The sequence below is a fragment of the Psittacula echo genome (assembly GCF_963264785.1).
Source record: "Psittacula echo genome assembly, chromosome: 3".
NCBI lineage: Eukaryota > Metazoa > Chordata > Aves > Psittaciformes > Psittacidae > Psittacula > Psittacula echo.
In genome coordinates, this window is record NC_137736.1 from 124,762,006 (window position 1) to 124,776,889 (window position 14,884).

The window sequence follows — 14,884 nt, forward strand, 5'->3', positions numbered from 1 at the left end:
TCCAGCCACAAAGCAGTTAAAGAGGAAAGCATTTGTTTGGAGGACTGAGCCAGAGTTATGACTCAGGCTGTTGTGGACTCCCCCGTTTCACCTCCAGCATCATCCAGCTCCTGCCAGCTGGTAACGATCATAATTCCAAGCACTGCAACAGGGAGAAGGATTGGAAGTGCTTGTGTTGGCCAGGACCAAATACTTGCTGAGAGGCTCTTCCGTGCTCCCCACAAACCGCTTCCTCCCCTTCCCTTCCAGCCGGGAGGATCCTGTACCAATGGAGCTGGCACGGGATCACCGTGCTTGCCTTATCACAAGGCTGCACCCCAGCCAGGAGCAAAGGGCTCCTTGCTTGTGGATCCTGTAGTTGTCTGCCTCTAGGACAGACAAAGCTTAACCAACATCTCCATGGACAAAACAGCCTCAAGTCACAGGCTATAGGGTGATAACCCCATTGAAAAGCCATCAGGACCATGGTCCACAGCAGGTCTGAGCTGCATTCCCAAAGCCCTTTTCCCACTCCAAGCTGTGCACCAACCACAGTTGTGCTTTGGACTCCCAAGTGGCATGGCCCAGAGCCAGCAGCACCACGCAGCGTCCTGCATTAGCACCATGCACTGGGGCTGGAAGTTGAAGCTACACTGATGGAACATAGGACACGAGGCATCATTTCTACTCAAAACTGACTGTGGTTAACAGGGGAGCCAGCTCCTATGGGAAGTTACAAGTAGTTCATCTCCAGATGCATCTGAGCAGAGCTGGAGACCCTTCCAGAGTAGCTGCTTTGGCCAAAATGCAGATTAAAGAGCATTAACAGTGGTTACGTGCTGGACCAAACCCGCTGAAGAACGGAAGGAAGGCTGAGTGCCCCTTTCCGGCCTTTATCTCTTCCCCTCATTTGGTGGCATCTCTGTTCTCATCTAAGCTACAAACTCTGCAAGGCTAAAGGTGAAACAATCATTTTCACTCAATTACATCTACATCAGGCTCTGATTTTTGCCAGGGATTTGCTGCAGCACAGGTAGGATCCAAACCCAGACACCTGAACACAGCCTTGGGTGCCATGGTCTAGTGTGAAGCATCCCTGCCCATGGCAGGGGATTGGAACTGGATGATCTTAAGGTCCTTTCCAACCCAAACCATTCCGTGATTCCATGGTCTTTTAGCTGAAGGGTTACTTTTGCATGTGTGCACGTGGGGACAGGGCAGCAAAACCTCAGTGTAGTGGATTTAGTCTCCAAAACTACCCTGATGGGGTTAGGGGCTGTTTGCTCTGAGTGAGCAAACCCATTGCACTGATAGGGCTTTTTGCAAGCACTTAAGTACAGCAAATGCTCCCTGTGGATGCGTCCTCCTTTAGAGTGGGAAAAAGCATCACTGTCGATCTGCAGGGATCCTGGTCCCTTCTGCAAAGCACCTACAGAGGAAGGTGCTGTCTAAGAGCTGGCTGCTACTGCTAAAACCTCAAGACATCAAGTAATCTGCCATTAAAAGGTGCATTTGCAGGGGCCAGGGTCACTCATCCCAGTGCAAGTGATTCCCTATCACCAAAGCCTGGCCGGCAGCATCTGCACAACACCAACCCCAGAGAAGATGTCACGTTTGGATGTTGTTTCCATCAATGCTCAGTGATTTTTGTCATGTTTGCTTTATTTCCTCTGCTTTTTATCCTCCAGAGCATTGCTCCTTCATTGCTTAACAGCTAGGAGACAGCACAGGGAGAGACAGAGATGGCCAGAGGGTTTGCATGGAGGGGCAGTGATATGGTGGGGTTAATGGGAGGGTTTAGGCATCCTTGGATACCCCCCTCCTGCAGCAGCCATGGGGGAGTGATAGCCAGGAGCTCCCTTTCGCTTGGATAACTCACACAGGGAGGCCTTTGGCCTGGGGAGTTCCTCATTCCTTGCAGATATGAGTCACCATGTGCAAACAGAGCCCATGGTGGAGCTGCAGGAAGGAAGGGCAGCCCTGCACCCCAACCCTTAATAACCCAGCGCTGGCAGCAAGCTCTGCCTGGCACGAGCACTGCACACACAGTGCAGCACCAGCCAGACTGCTCAGCACAGACCTGAAGGTCGGATGGGACCAGGACATAGCTCTGAAGGCATCTTGGCACCATGAGGAGTAACCAGCTCAAAGCAAAGCTGGTGGCAGCATCCCTCCCCCTGGACCAGCCAATGCAGGGGGTGGGGAGATGCAGGACAAGCAGGGACAGGGGTGGAAGGAAAGCAAAAGTGGGTGGCAGGAGAGACTCAAAAGCACTGGGAAGAAGGATGGAACACAGCACCAGGCAGCCAGCCTTGGCCGAAGGAAGAAGAGAAGAGATGAAGATAATTATCTTGGTCCAGCTCATCCCAACCCACTGATGGCTTGGGAAGAACAGAGAAGCTCAGTTTTGGGTATCACTAACACATACCCAGGTGCTTTTCAACCCCTGAACCATCCTTACCACGGCAGACACACATCACATCAGGCTTGCCCATCAGGCCACAGCAGGGTTAAAACCCCCTGTAGCTCAGCAGAGATTGCAGGGCAAGCACGGGGAGGTGAATTAATGGGCTTTGCCAATGGCCAGCCCCTGGAGACAGCCACCACGTCACTAACCCTCCATGTCCCAGCACCCCAGCCATGACCCTGGTTAATAATTGCAAGGGGTAGCACAGAGCACCAGCAACAGGGAACATTCCTGAGCTCACCCAGGAGTGAAGCTTCCAAAACCAAGAACAAACCCTTCCTGATGGCAGGAACCTGGTCCAGGGCTCCCCCAGGTTTATATATGGCAGCTTGAACTGGGATGGAGCAGCCCTGGGACATGGGGCTGGTCTCACTGAGCAAGGTCTAGGTTCAAACGTGGCATTGATCACACAGAGCAGGTTTTCAGGCACTGTAGAAATACAGCCTAGGAAGAGCAAATCATGCACACAGAATAGAGAAACCTCCATCTACAGCTGGCCACATGGTGATTGCTTATAGGATCATAGAATGGTTTGGATTGGAAGGGACCTTAAAGCTCATCCAGCTCCAACCCCTGCCACGGGCAGGGACCCCTTCCACTGGAGCAGCTTGCTCCAAGCCCCTGTGTCCAACCCGGCCTTGAACACTGCCAGGGATGGGGCAGCCACAGCTTCTCTGGGCACCCTGGGCCAGCGCCTCAGCACCCTCACAGGGAAGAACTTGTGCCTTATCTCTAACCTGAACTTCCCCTGTTTCAGTTTGAACCCATCACCCCTTGTCCTGTCACTCCAGTCCCTGATGAAGAGTCCCTCCCCAGCATCCTTGTAGGTCCCCTTCAGACACTGAAGCTGCTCTGAGGTCTCCACGCAGCTTCTCTTCTCCAGGCTGAACAGCCCCACTGTTCTCAGCCTGTCTTCCCAATAGGGCAGTCACCCCACATCTGCATCACATTGAACCCACCCCATGACGTTACCAGACCGCTGTGCCCTTCTCAGCATCCATTTTGATCACCACTGGCTAAAAAAGAAGGGAAAACCAGGATGCTGCCTGCGCAGGAGTGAACTGAACATCCATTTCTAGCATTTATGCAGGGCTTCTAATTGAACGTCTGGACCAGCTTCTTTTAAATCCCGTCACACAGACTCCACTGGGTGCTTTGCCCTCCATCAAGACACTGGCACTGGTCTCCTTGCCAGCTGGGAAAACAAACCACGGAGCAATGACAGATCTGTACCTCTGTGACACAGCGAGAGGGAAGGACAGAGGAGTCACAGAGGGAGCCCACGGAGCCTTCCTCCTGGGTCACGGAGGTGCTGAATCAAGAGGTTTGGGTAAGCGGCAAATTCATTCACAAAACTCCTGATGAGCACAGCAAATGCAGCACGTCCCCGTGCCAACGCTGCTTCAAGAGCTCCTGCAGCCTCTGGGATAATTAAAGCAATTGAACTTCAAGAGATGCGGAGACGAGCACCCGACGAGCAGAAGAGATAACGGGGCTGCAGCGACTCTGTGGGAAACTGAACCAAGGCAGCCGGATGCTACAGGATCATCCCTCCCAGACTGACGGCGCCGTTTGTTCCTCTGGCTGGTCCACAGCATCCCTCCTGCAGCTTCAGCTCACATCACGCCACCACCACCATCCCCAGGGTTATGGGTTTCTTCTCTCTCCTTCGTCTTCACCCCCTGGTGCAGGCAGAGCTCAGCATTATGGAGACTGGAGTGGGCGCAGAGGAGGCCATGGAGATGCTGCGAGGGCTGGAGCAGCTCTGCTCTGGAGCCAGGCTGAGAGAGCTGGGCTGGGGCAGCCTGGAGAAGAGAAGGCTCCTGAAGGGGAGACCTTAGAGCAGCTCCAGTGCCTAAAGGGGCTGCAGGAAACCTGGAGAGGGGCTTGGGACAAGGGCCTGTAGGGCCAGGCCAAGGGGAATGGCTTGAACCTGCCAGAGGGGAGACTGAGCTGAGCTCTTAGGCAGAAGCTGTTCCCTGTGAGGGTGCTGAGGCGCTGGCCCAGGATGCCCAGAGAAGCTGTGGCTGCCCCATCCCTGGCAGTGTTCAAGGCCAGGTTGGACACAGGGGCTTGGAGCAAGCTGCTCCAGTGGAAGGGGTCCCTGCCCGTGGCAGGGGTTGGAGCTGGAGGAGCTTTAAGGTCCCTTCCAACACAAACCAGTCTGGGATTCTATGAAACCCTGTCCAAAGCTGAAGCGAGCACCAGCTCATCTGCAGGAGGTGGCTCAGGGCACGTTGTTACCACACAGTTAATGTCTCATTGGCTCATGGGCTGAGCACAAGGCTCTGGGATGGGGATTAAGCGCCTGCCTCCTCTCTCAGCACATATCCTGCTGGAAGCCCTTGCTCTGTATCTCTTTAGATACCCCTACGCTGCAGCAGCCCTGAGCTGGAGCAGTGAACCCCAGCGTAGGTATGAGATGCACCCTGTGATATGGGGAAGTTTCACTTCACAGGACACAATCCTGCTGCAGCCCCGTGTTAGACGCAATAAATCACTGCTCTCCTGCTCCCGCATGAAGACCTGCTGGGCAAGCAGCCAGCGGGCAGCATCCCCATCCAACACACACCAGCAGTGGGTGGCCTGGCTCTGCAATAGCAGGTTTGCAGCAGCAGCTTTTACCAGTGCAAGACTTTGCTTGGCAGAGAAATCATCTTCCTTAATCATCCTGGAGCAACCCTTGAGAGTATTTACCCATGCTCAAACAACCGGTAGGACCAGCTCCGCAAGGCTTTGGGAGCTCCAACCCTGCAAATACCTTATAGGAAGCTCTTGCTTACTGGGGTGTGGCTTGCAAAACGTAAACCAAAGCAGCCACAAACACTGAGCAGCAAACAGAGAGTGCTTCCTTCTTCTCTATATGGGGAATGGGGAAATGGTGGAACAGCTCGGGATGGGCTGGGAAGGGATGGAGTCAGGCAGAGCCACCTGCATCCTGCACCAAGGGGTGGCAGAGAACCTCAAACAAGTGGAAATGGAATGGAAGCTGGAGCGGAGGGATGCTCAATGCAAGGGAGGGATGTGTTTGCTCATCCAGGGAATTCACTGTATGAATTAGGTGGAGATAGAACAAGATAAAGCAGCAACAACTAAAACAGAGTGTGGGGGGAGCACCTTGGTTTAAGGGAAGGCCAGGCAGGAAGACCTGTTTGGGGACTTGTTGGACAGGGTCCAGAGGAGGGCCACAGATGGGATCAGAGGAATGGGACACCTCTCCTATGGAGACAGGCTGAGTTGGGGCCTTAGAGCAGCCTTTCAGTACTTAAAAGGGACCCATAAGAAAGATGGGGAGAGACTTTGAGCAGGGCCTGTTGTGACAGGACGAGGGGTGATGGGTTTAAACTAAAAGAGGGAGATTCAGGCTGGATGTGAGGAAGAAATGCTTTACAATGAGGGTGGTAAAACACAGGCACAAGGTTGTCCAGAGAGGTGGTGGATGCCCCATCCCTGGAGACATTCAAGGCCAGGCTGGATGTGGTTCTGGGCATCCTGGTCTTGTTGAAGATGTCCCTGCTCAATGCAGAGGGGTGGAACTGGATGAGCTGTGGCGGTCCCTTCCAACCCAAACCATTCTATGATGATTCTAGGAGCAGAGCTGGAGCCTTTGCCCTTTTCACCCCTTGACCACAGAGACCTTCTGCCTGTCATGTTGTAACGCCATAGAAAGCATTATCACACGTCCCCTTCCCTGCTGGCAAAAGCACAGCCCTGCCCTGTGCTGCCACAGTCCTGTTGGATTAGTTATGGCCAGACTGCAGGATAAACCTTGAAGGAACAAACCAGGGCTGCAGCCTCCCTCGGCTGGGGATGAGCTGCAGCCAGCCAAGGAGGCACTTTGCTAAGGAGAAGTCAATATGTGAAGGAGGTCTCTGCATGGTGGGGAGAAGCCGCCCTGGCCCATGGACCTTTTCAGGCCCATGGACCATTTCACATTCCATGTACCATTTCAGACCCATGGACAATTTCAGACCCCCTGTACCATTTCAAACCCCATGTACCACTTCACATCCCACGTACCGTTTCAGACCCCACGTACCGTTTCAGACTCATGTACCGTTTCAGACTCATGTACCATCTCACATCCCATGCACCATTTCAGACCCCACGTACCATTTCAGACCCCACATACCATCTCACATCCCATGCACCATTTCAGACCCCACGTACCATTTCAGACCCCACGTACCATTTCAGACCCCACGTACCATTTCAGACCCCACGTACCATTTCAGACCCCACGTACCATTTCAGACCCCACGTACCATTTCAGACCCCACGTACCATTTCAGACCCCACGTACCATTTCAGACCCATGCACCGTTTCACATCTCATGCACCATCTCACATCCCATGTACCATTTCAGACCCATGAACCACTTCACATCCCATGCACCATTTCACACCCATTAAGGTTCAGCCTCCTAATGTGGGGCAGAGTTAAGGCGGTTGGATGCTTTACAGTCCCCTCTCCCCTTAACCTACATTCATGTCTGACTGAAGCCACAGGATGCGAGAGAGCAGAGATGATGCTCGGCTGGATGGTGGGAGGACTAAAACTGGTCCTTTTTGCACAAGGGCAAACCAGGGGACAAGGAGCACTTTTCAGTGCCAGCAGAGTATTTTAAGGTAAAATGCATCAGAGTGTTATTGAACTAGGATGTGAAAGCTGCCTGTGGGATGCAGGAGCAGGTAGAGGATGAGGAGCTCAATCCAGCCCCCTCTGAAGGGCTGGATCAGGCCCAAAGGAGCTGGTTCTCTGACCTACATGCTGCAAGCTCCCAGCACGGCTTTGCAGGGGTATCATCTGTCACGTCTCCAGCACAGGAGGATCCCCAAAGCAGGAGGATCTGCAATATGGGCTGGAAACGAATGCATCATGCAGAAAGGCAAAAGCAGCCTGGTCCCAGGAAGGTAAAACTCCATGGCAATCATTCCTATATACACCATGACCTCAAGAAGTTAGCCCTATATTTAGGCACCAAAATGGGGGTCTCTCTTACAGCATAAGCTTATTTAGCAGGAACAACCTATGGATTTTCATCCATGGTGCAAAGAGAAGAGCTAAAAGCAGGGGAAGGGTTAATGCTGCAGCCATACAGATGCTCCACTGCATCCCTCATGAAGCCAATGGGTCCGTTCTCTGCAGTGCCCACCGCCTGGCCCTTTCTCCCTGGGTAATCAGCTGGAAGGGAGCAGAGCCAGAGCAATCACTGCACCTCATTCCCCATCCACAACGGTGCCCGCAGGGCCAGGGGATGGAGAAGCACAGCCTGGCCCAAAGCAGGTCAATGCAAGCCCATCATTGAGCCTTTGTGCTCTACAAGCAGCTCAGAAGAGGAGGTGGAGGCAAAGGCATGAAGATAGCAGCAAATAAATGGTACCCAAGTGTGCCCCATGGCACCAGGGCATGAGCAAAAGGTGATGGGTGCCTCCGTATGGGCTGAAACCCTCCTGTAGGTACGGAAGAGGTTTTGGACATCTGCAGGTATCTCTGGAGACCAGTGAGGACGAGGAGGGATTGCTCCCAATCCCAGCCTTTAAGACTCAGCTGCATCCTTCCCATTCTCCATCTATTAACCTGCTGCTGCCCTGCTCGGATTCAGTGTTAGGAGAGGGGATGTGGCACCTCTGCAGGGTGGGATTTAGACCTCACGACCAGCTCCTAAGGATCCCTGAGGGTCTCTCAAAGAGCATCCTTGGGTTTTACAACCCAGTGGACGAGCTCATGGGCTGGAGCTGAGCCCAGGCAATTCGCATTGAGGAATTACTTAAGAAGGATGTTCCTGGGAAGGGCAGGAGGGGAATAGATTGCACCAGGACAGATGTGCCTGTAGCAAGATGCTGCACCGAGCAGGAGGTAATGAATGCACAAGCGCGAGCGGATTTAGAGGATGCGCCCGTTCTTAGCATCGTCATACCCCAGCACAAACGCTGCCTAAATCTCCCCTTGGGATCACATCCAAAGCCTTCTTACAGCATCAATGCTTTGTTACTAATCTGTGCAGCGACCAGGGAGGGGAGAGATGGATTATTTATTTGTATAGGGGGGGTTTAAGGCATAATCAAAGACAAAAAATTATCTTGGTGATGTGGGCCAGGCTTCATCTGCTTCAAGCCATGCCCTGCATCAGGAGGATGCTGAGACCTGCTTGGCTAACACAGCCCTTCCCAAAGGAGATACCAGTTCAGGCTGTCTGGACCAGAGAATCCCAACCTCCTGCACCAACAAGCCCCAAATCCTCTTGATATCACCTTAGACGAGAGGTGCTGTGCCCTAGTTGCCCATCTCCTCCCCTCCTCTGATGGGATGCAGTCGCAGTCTCTAGCTAAGCCTCCGAAACTGAATTAATTCACACCCATTTGTCCCCACACCAACAGTGCCCTCCACTTTAAATAGCTCTTCTGCCTCCCTGGTGTTCACCCCTTGGATGTATTTATAGGCAGCGAGCACATCCCCTCTCCGCCTTTGTTTCGCTGGGCTTTTATAGCCTCCCATAATAGCTCTCCATCCCTCTGATCAGCCTCAGAGCCCTGTTTCCTGCACCTGCTCCAGGCTGAGTTAATCCGTCTCAAGCACCAGATCTCAGAGCCTGGTCCTTCTACATTAACTCTTCCATATCCTTATCCCATAAACACCCTTTGCCTGGCTCCTTTCTGCCTTTCCCCAACAGTCCCAGCACCAAAACAGCCCCAGCATGATCCAACCTCCAAACAGAGCACAAAGCCCCACTCTACGGCCTGATGTATGCCCTAGGGGACACCTCTACACCCTGTATCTCATCCTCAAGGCCAGCCCGTTCCAGAGCAGAGCATCTCATCCACCCCATGCAGATGGCGCTTCTCACCTTGGTTTTGCAGGTGAATCTTGGCATGAGAATGGGCTCAGATTTCCCTCAAAGGCTTTAAGCTGTTCTGCATGGGGTTCATCTGTGCAGCAGTGCCCTTTGCCACCTCCTCTAGCCCTCCAACAGAAGTCTTCTCCATTGGTACACTCCCACATGCACTAACAGTATGAAGCCCCATCAAGCCCAGGAGACCTGAAGTCCTTTGCCTACAGGTTGGTCCAGCACAGACCCCTTTGGTAACAGCCCTGGTTTTCCACCTTCCTCCACCTCGGGGGCCTGAGGATGCTCTCCATGGTTTTGATATGGATACTGTCCATGTGGACGTGGTTTAGTGGTGGCCTTGGCAGTCCTGGGCTAAAGGTTGGACGTTAAAGGGTGATGTCGAAGACCTTGATGATGTTAAAGGTCTTTTCCAACCTGGTTGATCCTATGGGCATCCATCACCGGTTAAAAGAGCTCCCTTGAACAGACAAGCAGCTGAGCAGGGATTTCGCTGTGCTCAGGGCCAGGTCAAAGCCCCACCTAGGCCATTTCTTACTACAACAGGCAATGATGTGGGGCTGGTGGCAGAAAACACGGTTGGACTTCACCCTCCCACAACCCCCCCACTTGGATCGTGTCACTTTGCCCCTTTTCTACGTGTCATTGCTTTGCACAGAGGATTACTGCTCCTGTGTGGCACACAGGGCGTCCCTAAGGGATGACAAAGGGGGTTTCTGCTCCTGCCACAGCCAAGCCCTGCTGCCTTCCTCAAAACCTCCTTTCCCTTCCGCTAATGCCTTGATCCTTCAGCTCCGCTGCCAACGAGAAAGCTTTTCCCAACCAATTCTGGCACATGGCTCCTGGCAAGCACCAGGCGCTGAGCAAGGCAGTCCCCATGCACGCAGCAGCATCTGTACACAGATACCCACTGCAGGGGGAATTTAGACCTCACAACCATCTCCAAAGGATGCCTCAGGGTCTCTAAAAGAGCCCCCATGAGTCCTCCTTGGGTGCTATAACCCTGTGGACCAGCTCACGGGCTGAAGCTGAGCCCCAGGAGATTCACGCTAGAGAATGACTTAAATAGGAGGCACCCGATGGCCTCAGGAAGGGCAGGAGGGAAATGGATTGCACCAGGGCAGATCTGCTTGGTGCAGCATCTTGCTACAGGCACGAGGTAAGGGCGCTTAAGTAAGGCGCTGCTCCTCCATCCATGCCTGGCTTTGCTGCTTCTCAGCCTCCCTGGTTCTTGCAGCCCCAGGGATGCTCCCAACACGTGACACCTGCTCCGCCTGCATCCATAAGCTCATCCCTCCTCAATTCATGGAATCATGGAATCAACCAGGTTGGAAAAGCCCTTTAAGCTCATCCAGTCCAACCGCTCCCCAGCACTGCCAAGGCCACCACTAACCCATGGCACTGAGGCCTCGTCTCCACGGGGTGTGAACACTTGCAGGGACGGTGCCTGCAGCCCTGCCCTGGGCAGCCTGTTCCAATGCCTGAGCACCCTCTGGGGCAGGAATTGTTCCTCAGCTCCATCTAAACCTGCCCTGGTGCAGCTTGAGGCCGGTTCCTCTTGTCCCATCCCTTGTTCCTTGGGAGCAGAGCCCAGCCCCTCCTGGCTCCATCCTCCTGTCAGGCACTTGCAGGGAGCCATCAGGTCCCCCCTGAGCCTCTGCTCCACACTGACCCCCCCCCCAGTTAACTCACTGCTACCCCGAGCAGCGTGGCCAGCCAGGCCCTCTGCATCTGCCTTGGGCTGCCCACCACCCATGTACAATGTGGGGTGGGAGATGCGCCCGCAGGGACCCTGTGTGTGAGCCCTGTGGGATGTGAGAGTGGATGGAGATGAAAGGAGGGGAAAGTCTGCAGCACGGTCCTTGCTGGATGCAGTGTTAAAAACAGCTGAGGGTTTAACAGCATCCTCCGTGCTCCTGCCCTGTTTTCATCCCCATTTCTCTGCCCTCTCTTCCCACCAAGCCTGGAGCTAACGCAGCATCCAGGCAGGAACACGATGGGAACTGGTAATAAATACCTGGTATCAAATCCAAGCATCACACGCAGGTGGATCTGCAGAGCCAGGCGAGCAGCCTGCGCTCACCCAGCAGCTACCAGAGTGGGAGGTGAGGGATGGAGCCGCTTCCCATAGGACACCATCCATTGGGAAGCACCAGGTTGGTTTCTCAGGTCCAAAATGACATTTCTCAGGGTAGGAAGAAAGGGGACGGTGCCTTCCACCCCCAGGATATGGGAAATCCAGATCCATTTATCCACCTGGAGACCATTAAAGCCATCAGCCCAGCGCCCCAGCAGCATCCCCAGGGGCAGGAGCTCTCTCTTGCCTTAACTTTCCATGGGACTTTCTAAAAGCCCTTTGGGTTTGTCCCAAAAACATGGATCAAGGAACACCACTGAAACCTCAGGCTTCTTTCCCGGTGCAGAAATCCCACTTTCTAGCCTGCACCGAGGCCTCGCTGCTCAAAGTTCCCACCCAGCTTGGCTCCACCAGCAGGAACCGGCCAGACTGGGAACAGCGATGGGGCTTTAACCACCCGGGATGCAACTTCCACACGCAGCAGCCCCACGCACCCCCAATTCCAGCATCCCCCCAACTCACCCCAGCGCTCGCTGCAAGCGGAACACGCTCCACGCAAGGATGGATGCTGGTGACCGGTTACGGGGTGTTCGCCCCCCCCGCAACTCACACACAAACAGCCCCGGTCCCACAGGTGCCCCGAGCATCCCCCTTTGTGGGGCTGGACCCCTCGGGCCGGGCACGGAGCTGCTCCCCATGGAAGGGGCAGTGATGGGGGTGCAGGGATGAGCCGCTTCGCCGCCCCCCCCCCGCCTCTGCTCTTACCTGCCCGCAGCCGTCGCTCGCTGCCGGTACCCGCTGCCGCCGCTCCGGGCGCGCCGCTGCCCGCAACGCTTCGCCTCCCGCAAGCACCGCCCCGACGGGGCGGGCAGAGGCAGCCGCGCCTGCGCCGGGAACGGCAGCGGGGATGGCGACAGGGACCGGGAAGGGGAACCGGGAATGGGGATCGGGACGAGCACCGGCAACCGGCACTGGGACCCGACCCCGGGAATGGGATCCGGCTCCGGGAATGGGGACCGGAGGCCGGGATCGGGAACCGGCACCAGGAATAGGAACCAGGAGAGGGAATAGGAACCGGAACCGGGGCCCGGATCGGGAACCGGCACCGGGAATGGGAACTGGGAGTGGGAATGGGAACCGGAACCGGGACCCGAATTGGGATCCGGGAATGGGAACCGGGACATGGAATGGGAACCAGGGGCAGGAATGGGAACCGGGACTAGAACCGGGAATGGGAACCAGCACTGGGAATAGGAATCGTGACCGGCACCGGGATCAGGCTCCGGGAGCAGGAACTGGCACCGGGAAGCGGCACTCCCAGCCCTGGGAACTGGGACTGGCACCTCCGGGTGGTGGGAACTGGGAGTGGTGCCGGTGAACCGGGAACCCCACTGGGAACCGAGACCTGGATCCAGCATCGCACGGGCACCATCGTCCGGGATCATCCGGGACATGGGCCCATCGCTGGGACTGGGGGACTGGCACCAGCCAGATGGGGAACAGGGAACGGGGGCTGCCCAGGCACCGGCACCAGCACCAGCAGTTGGGTACCGGGAACTGGGAGCAGCCACAGGGACCAGCATCACCCTAGCACTGGGTACTAGGACAAGGTCCCAGTGGCTCTGCCTGGGACATTGCACCCGGATGGGAATGGGACAAAGTGGGATCTGGGCATGCCAGGGCCACTGGGCAGTTGGGGTGCATGAGGACATCACCCATGGAGGGTGCAGGGGAGAAGCATCAGGGCCTGCAGGATTGGGGTGCAAAAGGGGCATCCCACAGTCAGGATGTGGGACAGGACCCCAGGGGCTGAAGGAGTTGCATTTTCCAGCCCAAGACCAGAGTTATCCCCCTTTTAAAGAGGGAAACTGAGGCACTGAAGAGAGGGAGGCAAAGTCTGGGTGTCCATGGAGGTGGATGGGCAATGGGTGTCACGGAGCTGAGGTGGAAAACACACTCCCAGCCCACAAATACACATCCAAAGAGGTAAAAATGAACAAAACCAACCCAGAAGTGCATTCCCTAGGGCAAGAAGGAGCCAGTGGTGTGTTGCAGACCCTCTGACACGGGTAATGGATGTGATGCACCAGCTTCTATGCCAGTATTCAGGGTTCATCATAAATCAGGCCAAAAAGAGATGGCAAGTGAAGAACAATTAAAGAATGCAATGATGTAATTGTAAATGATGGGAATAAACTTTCCACGTTCAAAATGATGGGTGATCGGGCTCTTTTAGACAGCAAAAAGCAGGGCTAAGGAGTAGCTGTTCCCTGGCAGTGACAGAGGGGATGCTGAAGAACACCTGGGGTGACGCAGTGGTAAGGTTAGAAAGGAGATTGAGCATTGGCCTGGCACAAGCTCCTGTTCCCACCAAGGGGTCACCTGCAGCTGGACGTGGTCAGCACCACTCATGGGGATGATTCAGCTCCTCTAAGGCCAGACTTTTCCTCAGGGTTCTTAAAATCCAAACCCTTCTGTGCTTTTCCTTGGTGTTTTATGAGGATGCTCATGGGCTGGAGCAGCTCCCGTATGGAGCCAGGCTGAGAAAGTTGGGGCTGTTCAGCCTGCAGAAGAGAAGCTGCGTGGAGACCTCAGAGCAGCTTCCAGTGTCTGAAGGGGGCTACAAGGATGCTGGGGATGGACTCTTCATCAGGGACTGTAGTGACAGGACAAGGGGTAACGGGTTCAAACTGAAACAGGGGAAGTTTAGATTGGATCTAAGGAAGAAATTCTTTACTGTGAGGGTGCTGAGGCACTGGAATGGGTTGCCCAGGGAGGTTGTGAATGCTCCATCCTTGGCAGTGTTCAAGGCCAGGTTGGACAGAGCCTTGGGTGCCATGGTTTAGTGTGAGGTGTCCCTGCCCATGGCAGGGGGTTGGAACTGGATGATCTTAAGGTCCTTTCCAACCCAAACCATTCTGTGATTCTATGATTTTCCTCTTAATTTTATGAAAATTTCATTACTTCTGCAATATTCATGTTACAATTACTCTAATTCCTTTATTAGTTGAAGGAACAAGAAAGCCAAAAATCTCTAGTTCCATGAATGCTTTTTGGCAGGAAAAGCCATTTTCTCATGTTTTCCTTGTCTTTGCTTATTTTCCCTTCTCCTCCATGGCTGCTGCGATCAAAACCAGGTCAGTGCAAGGGTTTCATGCACCCTTTTTCTCTCCCTTCATCAAAACTCACCTAAGAGAAGAACCCTTGATTGAGATCTTAGGGACAGGCCAAGGGGAATGGCTTTAACCTGCCAGAGGGGAGACTGAGATGAGCTCTTAGGCAGAAGCTCTTCCCTGTGAGGGTGCTGAGGCGCTGGCCCAGGGTGCCCAGAGAAGCTGTGGCTGCCCCATCCCTGGCAGTGTTCAAGGCCAGGTTGGACACAGGGGCTTGGAGCAAGCTGCTCCAGTGGAAGGGGTCCCTGCCCGTGGCAAGGGTTGGAGCTGGATGAGCTTTAAGGTCTTTTCCACCCAAACCAGGCTATGATGATTTATGATCCTGTACCTAGGACCCCAC

The 14,884-nt window shown here is 54.6% G+C and overlaps 1 protein-coding gene across 1 annotated transcript in view; it reads right to left on the minus strand.

Moving 5' to 3' along the window:
* CAPN5 (calpain 5) overlaps positions 1–12,168 on the minus strand; it is a 57,458-nt gene extending 45,290 nt beyond the window's left edge. The window contains exon 1 of the mRNA XM_080613095.1: positions 12,137–12,168. The gene's annotated coding sequence lies outside the window, so the exon portion shown is untranslated. The remainder of the gene's footprint in view (positions 1–12,136) is intronic.
* Between the last annotated feature and the right edge of the window lie 2,716 nt (positions 12,169–14,884).